This window comes from Diabrotica virgifera, chromosome 1, assembly GCF_917563875.1.
Source record: "Diabrotica virgifera virgifera chromosome 1, PGI_DIABVI_V3a".
Lineage (NCBI taxonomy): Eukaryota > Metazoa > Arthropoda > Insecta > Coleoptera > Chrysomelidae > Diabrotica > Diabrotica virgifera.
The window spans coordinates 280,359,465-280,370,107 of record NC_065443.1 but is presented as its reverse complement, the minus strand read 5'-3'; positions in this window follow the sequence as shown (position 1 = coordinate 280,370,107).

Genomic DNA, 10,643 nt, shown 5'->3' with positions numbered 1-10,643 from the left:
TCCTTACTACTCTATTTGTTCTCATTCGGCTTATGTGGTCATTCCATTCTACTCTTCTGTTTCTTACTCAGTTATTAATGTTCTCCACCTTCCATCTCTGTCGTATATCTGTACTTCTGGCACTGTCCCACATTGTCTTACCATCGATTTTTCAAAGGATTTTCATCTCGGCTGTTTCGAGCAACCTTTTTGGCCTCTCTGTGTCAGGGCGTATGCCATTATTGGTGTGATGACTGGTTTGTAAATTCTGCCTTTTATTTCTTTTCCTATACAGTCGAACCCGCTTAATGGAATAGCCTTCGTGCCAAGCAAAATTATTCTTATAAGCGAGATATTCTAATAACCGATCATTTGTGGCTAGTAGAAACGTACGTTTCGGGACCTCAAATTTCTATGCCTTAAACCGGTATTCGAATAAGCGGGTTCGACTGTATTTTTATTTCTCCATGTTGTCATTCAGGCAACCTCCGGCTCTGTTTGCTCTATTAACTTGATCTTCCACTTCTGTTTCGAGCCTTCCGTAGCTAGATAGTGTGGTGCCTAGGTATTTAAACTCCATCACTTGTTCTATTATCTGACCCTCCAGCTCCAATTTACATCTTATTGGATTTTCTGTTATATATAACCATGCATTTTGTCTTTTTTGGGGAAATTAACATGTTAAATTTCCTAGCGGTTATATTAAATTGGTGCAGCATACGTTGTAAATTACCTACACTTTAAGATATATTAGTATTGCATCGTCTGCATATCAGATTATTTTAAGTTGTTTTTCTCCCATTTGGTATCCTTTTTTAGTTCTCGCTTTTTTATTATTTCTTTCATGATTAGGTTAAATAATGAAGGACTCAGGGAATCCCCCATTGCCAGCTTCTTTTACAACGGCGGATCCAGCAACCTTGCAAGGTGGGGGCAATGAAATAAAAATTTTCTCATGACTGGCGTACGCAGGATTCTTTTTCAGGATGGGCTGTTTTTTTCTTATTCTTCATATACCATGTCCTTTCAGAACGTTGTTTACCATCACAGGTATCTTAATTATATTTATTGCCACCCTACATCAACCACGAAATTCTTCTTCGTCCTGGACTGCGTTTGCCTGCTATTTTCACTTGAATAATATTTTGTAGCAACTTATATCTGGGACCTCTCATTAAATGTCAGAAATAATCCAGCTATCTCTTCTTGGTGCTTTTTATAATCGCAGTAGTCTTGCTGAGACGTTCTAGTATTGTGGAGTTTTGAATCTTCTCCACGCAGGAAACTTTTAAAATTCTTCTATTGCACCACATTTCGAGAGCCTCAAGGCGATTTAGATCGATTTTATTCACAGTCCAAGACCCGACACCATACAGTAAGACCGAGGACACGTAGCTTAATGCCAATTTTAGGTCTTTGTTACATAATATTTTGGAAACCTTTCTCAAAGCGGCTCTTATTCGGGAGGTTTTATTAAATGATCAAATTACCATAACACAGCACCGGCAATTACTGTTTTTATCTGGTCTCTGACATTGAATTGGATAGATGGCAATAAACAAATTTATTGTGGGACTTGTTCATTTATTACGTTCCAAAGACCCTTAATAATTTTCGAATCCAAATAATTCTGCCATATTTATGTTTCAGTTATCAACAGGACCCAAAATTCACTATTTATGTTCAATCGTAATCTCTTTCTTAAAAACAGTGTCAGTAAACAATAGGCGAGGTCTCAAGGAGGGGGCAATTGACTCCATTGACCCCCCTTTGGATCCGCGCCTGTTCTTTTACTTTTATTGTGTTGTCCTGGTATATGTTTTCGATCGTTTTAATTATTCCTAGACGTACGTAGGTACCTCTCTTGAGTATAACAAATGGATGCCGTCCCTGAAAGGCAAAAAGTGCATTCGTGACTATGAGCTCTGTGTTCAAGAGCCATGACCTCACTCTAAAAACAAAAATAAGGCTTCTCAAATGTTACGTGTAGGTACTCAGTGCTTCTATACGGAGTAGAAACGTGCACATTGAAGGCAGAAACTCTATCGAAACTGCAGGCTTTTGAGCTATGGTTGTACAGAAGAATACTGAATATACCATGGACAGACAGTCACCAATGAAGAAGTACTACGAAGGATGAACACAACCGCAGATTTAGTCATCGTGAAGGACCGTAAGCTGCAGTACTTGGGACATATAATGAGAAATGGAGGCAGATACGAGCTACTCCAATGCATTTTACAAGGTAAAATTTAAGGAAAAAGGGCCCCAGGACGAAGAAGAATATCCTGGCTTGCTAACCTGAGAGCATGGTATAGAAAGAACTCACAACTATTCCGTATAGCAACCAACAAAGTCATCATAGCCAGAATGATCGCCAACGTTCAGAACGGACGGGCACCCTAAGAAGAAGATACCGTCCTTTAATTTGACCCTGGCCAATGCTTTCTTAAGGTCCACGAAACATAAATATGCCGGTTTGTTGTAATCTAAAGATTTCTCTTGAACTTGCCTCATTATAAATTCGATATATATTCGATAGCGTCGGTGCATGTTCTTCCCGACCTAAATCCTTGCTCTTCTTCTGCTAATGTTATGATTTCATTTAGTTTGTTTGTTATCACTTTAGTTGTTAATTTTAATGTTGTGTTTAATAAGTTTATTTTTCTGTAATTCTCCGGGTCCGATTTGTCTACTTTTTTGAAGAGAGGGTGCTTGATATCCATTCTTGTGGTATTCGGTTTTGTTCTACATATTATTTTTTGTATTAGTTTTAGGAATTCTGTAAATTTAATTACAATAATCAAAGACGGACAATTGGGCAATATTGTCCGTGTTGGAGAATATTGTCGTATTAGACAAAATTGCGCATAGTCAGTCACATTCTTCAACCCTCTGAATGATAGAGTAGCAATTTTAAAATTACGAACAACTCACAGAAACCTAGATATTAGTAAGACCTATGCACACGAAAAGCTTCGCGAAAAACAATAAATAATAGGGGAGTCTAGAAAGAACTTCGAGTCTATACAAAGCGCACTGGTGAGGAAGAAAATCAACAACACAACATCTCTTCTTCTTCTTCTTAACTCAGGCGAGACTCGTTAGTCTCTGGCACTTGGTCATAAGACCTTTGTACCAAACCCTGTTCTTCTCCTTAAACTTTAATAAGTCCTGTGGCCTCAACGAAGGCCAACAGTTTTCTTATTGGTAGTTTTAAGATCTCTTCTGGTTCAAACCTCATTTGACCAGTGAAGTTCTGCCTTACATCACCTAGCACACTGCAATAGCATAGTATGTGTATGGCAGTTTCTTCTTCTATTTCGCACTTTCTGCACCATGGTTCATTCACCTTACCTAGTTTGTATAGGTGATTTCTTAAACGACAATGTCCAGTCACCATTTCAGTGACCGTTTTGATCTCTCGTTTATTGAGGTTCATCAAACTGTTCGAGAGTTTTTTATCAATATTCTTGATTATTTTTTTAGTCTGGATTTGCCCTTGAGTGGTTCTCCATTTATTTTGATGATTCTTTATCAGCCATTTCTGAACCTCGTTTTTCATAGCATCTTTAGTGATGCCACAGAAAGGTTCTGGGCCTTCAAAAGTTTTTCTCGAGCCTTGCTTCGCTAACATATCTGCTCGTTCGTTCCCATGCACCCCTTCATGACACGGCACCCATATTAAAGACACTTTGTTGTCTTTTGCCAGGTTATTGAGGAGATCTTTGCAGTTTCTCACCAGTTTTGATTTGGTGAGAGGGTTCTTTACAGCCAGAATAGCCGATTGGCTATCTGTGTAAATGTTGATTCTCTTAGCTTTAGGGTCCTCATCAATTATTTCATCAATGCAGGCCACCAAAGCAAAAACTTCAGCCTGGAACACCGTTGTATGTTGACCTAGGCTGTAAGATTTATTATAGTTACATGTTTGCCCAAAGACTCCTGATCCAGTACCATGGGCAGTTTTAGATCCATCAGTGAACCATATTAAGTCTCCATTAATGTTTGGGACTTTTTGTTCTCTAGATGGTATAATTGTGTTAATCTTCTCAGTGAAGATTAGTTCTGGTGTCATCATATCTAAGTTCATCATAAAGATGTATTCCTCAAGTATAGTCCCAGTAATGTTTGTGTGGCTATTCAATACATAATTTGGCCTCCAAGTATTGTTTGCTTTGAGCCTCAGGATGGTCATAAAGGCTACCGCCGAAATATACAATTCCAGCGGAGGGAGACCTGTGATAGCCTCTAATGAAGCCGTTCCTGTACTATTCAAGGCTCCTGTTATATTTAGAAGCGCTTGTCTTTGTAGGGTGGTGAGAGTGGTCACACAAGATTGCAAAGCCGTCTTTCTCCACCAGAGTACTGAACCATAAGTAACTGTCGGTCGTATCACTGATGTGTACAACCAACATATCACCTTTGGTTTCAATCCCCAGGTTTTACCTACAACTCGTCTGCAGTTCCAGAAGAGTCGCTTAGCCCTATTGGTTATATTGGTAATATGAATATTCCAATTGAGTTTCGAATCCAGGGTTACCCCTAGATACTTAACCTCATTGGTTCTTTCCAGTACCTCTCCAAATAATTTCAGCTCACTCAGTCCAGTAAGCTTCCTCTTATTTGTAAAGGCTACCAGTTTAGTTTTAGAAGGGTTCACAAAGGTTCTCTTTCAGACACCAGTTCTCTATGTAGTGAAGGGCATATCGCATCTGATACGCAACAGTGCTGGGAAATTTTCCCCTAGTTACTATCACGATATCATCTGCGAAACCCTGGACCCAGATTCCTTGGGCGCTTAGCCCATGAATCAGATCATCGACAACTATGTTCCATAATGACGGTGACAATACACCGCCTTGAGGGCATCCCTTAGTTGCCCTCAGATTTATGGTATCTTCATGCGTATCTGTGGATATTATTCTGCTCTGAAGCATCTGAATACACCACAACATGCAAGTGGATTATTCAGATGCTTCAGAGCAGAATAATATCCACAGATACGCATGAAGATACCATAAATCTGAGGGCAACTAAGGGATGCCCTCAAGGCGGTGTATTGTCACCGTCATTATGGAACATAGTTGTCGATGATCTGATTCATGGGCTAAGCGCCCAAGGAATCTGGGTCCAGGGTTTCGCAGATGATATCGTAATAGTAACTAGGGGAAAATTTCCCAGCACTGTTGCGTATCAGATGCGATATGCCCTTCACTACATAGAGAACTGGTGTCTGAAAGAGAACCTCTCCGTGAACCCTTTTAAAACTAAACTGGTAGCCTTTACAAATAAGAGGAAGCTTACTGGACTGAGTGAGCTGAAATTATTTGGAGACGTACTGGAAAGAACCAATGAGGTTAAGTATCTAGGGGTAACACTGGATTCGAAACTTAATTGGAATACTCATATTACCAATATAACCAATAGGGTTAAGTGACTCTTCTGGAACTGCAGACGAGTTGTAGGTAAAACCTGGGGATTGAAACCAAAGGTGATATGTTGGTTGTACACATCAGCATTGATTATAGACACGGATTATAGATCCGTGTCTATAATCAATGACATCAGTGATACGACCGACAGTTACTTATGGGTCAGTACTCTGGTGGAGAAAGACGGCTTTGCAATCTTGTGTGACCACTCTCACCACCCTACAAAGACAAGCGCTTCTAAATATAACAGGAGCCTTGAATAGTACAGGAACGGCTTTATTAGAGGCTATCACAGGTCTCCCTCCGCTGGAATTATATATTTCGGCGGTAGCCTTTATGACCATCCTGAGGCTCAAAGCAAACAATACTTGGAGGCCAAATTATGTATTGAATAGCCACACAAACATTACTGGGACTATACTTGAGGAATCCATCTTTATGATGAACTCAGATATGATGACACCAGAACTAATCTTCACTGAGAAGATTAACACAATTATACCATCTAGAGAACAAAAAGTCCCAAACATTAATGGGGACTTAATATAGTTCACTGATGGATCTAAAATTGCCCATGGTACTGGATCAGGAGTCTTTGGGCAAACATGTAACTATAATAAATCTTACAGCCTAGGTTAACATACAACGGTGTTCCAGGCTGAAGTTTTTGCTTTGGTGGCCTGCATTGATGAAATCATTGATGAAGACCCTAAAGCTAAGAGAATCAACATTTACACAGATAGCCAATCGGCTATTCTGGCTGTAAAGAACCCTCTCACCAAATCAAAACTGGTGAGAAACTGCAAAGATCTCCTCAATAACCTGGCAAAAGACAATAAAGTGTCTTTAATATGGGTGCCGGGTCATGAAGGGGTGCATGGGAACGAACGAGCAGATATGTTAGCGAAACAAGGCTCGAGAGAAACTTTTGAAGGCTCAGAACCTTTCTGTGGCATCACTAAAGATGCTATGAAAAACGAAGTTCAGAAATGGCTGATAAAGAATCATCAAAATAAATGGAGAACCACTCAAGGGCAAATCCAGACTAAAAAAATAATCAAGAATATTGATAAAAAACTCTCGAACAGTTTGATGAACCTCAATAAACGAGAGATCAAAACGGTCACTGAAATGGTGACTGGACATTGCCGTTTAAGAAATCACCTATACAAACTAGGTAAAGTGAATGAACCATGGTGCAGAAAGTGCGAAATGGAAGAAGAAACTGCCATACACATACTATGCCATTGCAGTGTGCTAGGTGATGTAAGGCAGGACTTCACTGGTCAAATAAGGTTAGAACCGGAAGAGATCCTAAAACTACCAATAAGAAAACTGTTGGCCTTCGTTGAGGCCACAGGACTTATTAAAGTTTAAGGAGAAGAACACGGTTTGGTACAAAGGTCTTATGACCAAGTGCCAGAGACTAACGAATCTCGCCTGAGTTAAGAAGAAGAAGAAGAAGAGGGGAGATAGACTTGTACAATTATGTGTAAAGAACAACCTTTTGATAGCTAACACTTTCTTCAAAAAACATCCTAATAGAAAGCTATACAGTTGGAAACTACTGCAGACAGAAAAGAATTATTAGGAATCAAATTGACTTCATATTGCTTGACCAAAACTTTAAAAAGTACATAAAATCTACTAAACATGCACTGGACGTGACATTCATAGTCATAGAAATGACAGTCATAGTACATTTTAGACTAAAAACATTGCTGAGAGAAAAAAGAGAAAAAGTGACAAGAAAAGGAAAAAAATAAATAAAACATTGACTGCTCTGAAAACGAAAATAACAAAGATACAAGAAGAAGACATCTGGTTCACGAAAAACAACAGAAAACAAGAATGAATAACGCAAGAAATCATGAATCTCATCAACGTAAGACGAAAATAATAAAACAAACCCAATGGAATTCAAACGAATCAACATAATCATTAGAAAATTATGCAGAGAAGCTAAAGAAAACTGGATGTCAACAAAATGCCTAGAAATTGGAAGAAAAAATACGACACCTTTAATGTCCATAAAAAAGTGAAAGAAATGACAGGTAAACATAGAAAAAAACAAGATATAATGATAACAAAATAACTTCGGCAACTATTTGAAGAATGCATAAACACAAGTGAAAATGGAATAATGGAATGGAAAACATCATATTATCTCAATACTATTGATAAAAAGGGAGATAAAAAGAATTGTAAAAATTACCGAGAAATAGCTGTAACCGGATCTATTAGCAGACGATATGAGAACGTTTTGAAGAATGGAATCGAGAAAGAATATTTAGATTCTGAAGCAGATGGAAAAACAGGATTTCGTAGGGGTCGACCCACTATTGACCACATATTCTCCTTAACGCAGATAATAGAAAAAAATATGGCACTGGATTAAGAAATTCATGTTGTTCGTCGATCTACGAAAGCCTATGATGGCATTCCACTAAAGAAGTTGTGGCAATTAACAGAAAGCACGAATATTAATATAGAATTAATAAAAGCCGTCAAAGTACTACACGATCAACCCATAACAAAAATAAAAACAGGGACACAAATAAAGCGGAAATAGACTTTTGGAGAAGAGCAGCAGGAAGATCTAGAAGAGAAAGGATTACCAACGAACGCATTAGACTTAGAGAAAGAAACAATGGGAATCAAACGAATAATCACAGATGACTTATTAAAAAACAACTTATCTGGTTTGGACATATACAAAGAATGGATGAACAATGAATACTAAAGAAAATACGAAAATATCCTGAAGGAAAGAGAAAACTATGTAGACTGAGAAAAAGTTGGAGCGAAGGAATAAAAAAAAATATGAAAAAAATATTTTTAAGAAACGCTTTTCTTTAGTTACGGGTGACATTAAACATATAAAAAAAATCAACCAAAAAGCAAAAAATAAAAAAAAAAGAATGTGTGTGTACTTTGTACGCACGTAAGAAGATATTCTTCTATTATATAATAGGCAATTTAAACGAAGTAAATATACTTAAAAGGTTATTTGTACTTATTTTATTTAAAAATCAAACTAACTTTCTTATCTACCACTTTCAAAAAAGAAGAATATCTTCAAAAATTATATAATAATATACTTACAATCATAAAATCTATAAAAAAAAATAAAAAAATAATAACTTGCTTGGGGCTTGAACCCACTTCACGTCTACCGCGCCGTACGAAAGTTGACGGCATTTCAAACTGCACCACATTCGCGTATACGTCATGTGGGAATATACACAAACTAAACGCTTACACCATAAATTTATATGAATTTAATAAAATTATTAGTTTGATTTTTGTCGAAATAAAATACAACACAATATAGAGTAAAAAAACGATATATGAGATGAAGATTTGTAGAAAGTTTGTTCGTAATCAGATTATGTAAATTAAAGCATTGCCTACTAATAGGTAACTACATTATTTTGTTTACATTTTCCAAATAGATAGGTATTGAAACTATTCGGTATTTCCAAATGAAACATTTAGAATTACGTACCTGCGGCTTTTCAAAACTATTTAAAAAGTCACTATAATTATAAATTTGATTTTATTTCTGTCCACACATCAATAAAAACTAATATTATACAATATTTTTGTTTACCGATAACCTCCATATTGAACAATTATTTACAGATCATTTCAAAATTTCAACACCCAATCAGAGCCCGTATAACGACTAATACCATACTGTCGGTGTGCGCAGTCGCGCGGATCAATCAAATTTTACCCTCAATCGATTCGCCGCTAAAGAAGAATATCTTCAAAAATTGAAAAAATCTAACACATTCATCAAAGAAAAGCGTGGCGCGTCTTCATCGAATAAACGGTTTTCGCACCACGTTTTTCTTTAAAATGTGTTAGATTTTTCAACTTTTTTTATTTTTTGCTTTTTAGTTGATTTTTTTATAATATGTTTAATTTTAATCACTCGTAACTAAAGAAAAGCGTTTCTTAAAAATATTTTTTTCATATTTTTTTATTTTTTACTTTTTAGTCTTACACTTTTCAAACATTAAAATGTATCGTCATGTTTATTAAAATATGTATAAAACATAATATATGATGTACTAACATGAAAAGTAGTCGGAATCGGCAAAAAATTTGAAACTTTATTGTTTATTTATGAAGCATAACGTAAAAACAATAACCGTAAAAAGTGAAATTATGTATAGTTCATTTGCTACAATCTGTAACAGTTTCAAGTTTCTTCATTGTAAAAAACAAGAGAATTTAAGCATTTTCTGGTAAAATCATTTTTTTATTTAAACAATTAATAAACAAAAAAAATTTTTATTGACTATTCGTGTATTGTTCCCGCGAATGCATATGTCTGCAAATTTTTAGTCATTTGCATTGAAGAAAAGGCAGTCAAATTAACGTCCAAAGATTTGACCCAAAAGATTGAACTAAAGAAAAGCGTTTAATTAATTAATACGCCAAAACGAATTCTAATGTTAATTGTGGCACAAAACGTTTCTACCGGTGGTTTTTCTAAGACTACGATAAAAACACGAATCTTTTGAATTCGAATTTTGGTTGAAGTTTTGTTTCGTATCGTATTGAAATTTGACACGAATAAACGCCGATTTATATATAAACAAATATATGAGCTTTCAAAATTTGAAACTTTATTGTTTATTTATGAAGCATAACGTAAATAATTAACGTAAAAAGTGAAATTATGTATAGTTCATATCATTAGCTACAATCCGTAAAAGTTTCAAGTTCCTACATTGTAAAAAACAAGAGAATTTAAGTATTTTTCATTAAAATCGTTTTTTTTTATTTAAACAATTAATAAACATAAAAAATTTTTATTGACTATTCGTGTATTATTCCCGCGAATGCATATGTCTGCAGAAAATTTTCATTCATTTGCATTGAAGAAAAGTCAGTCAAATTAACGTCTAAAGATTTGATGCAAACTATTGAAGTAAAGAAAAGCGTTTAAAAATGGAGCTGAGAGAAACATAGAAGACGACTTATGGAATTGGAAGTCGAAAAGATGTCGGAGAATGTAATAAACCGACATGTACATAGTAGTAGTATATCATGTCTAGAATTCACAGAAATTACTTATAAAACAACAAAATATTAATTTCCCTGTATAAATAATTGGTTTGTAGAAAATAATTGGACAGCTATAATTTATCTTCTTTAATTACATCGTATGACTTCCGCCCGCCGCCAATCAATTTGAAAAAGAACTAGAACATA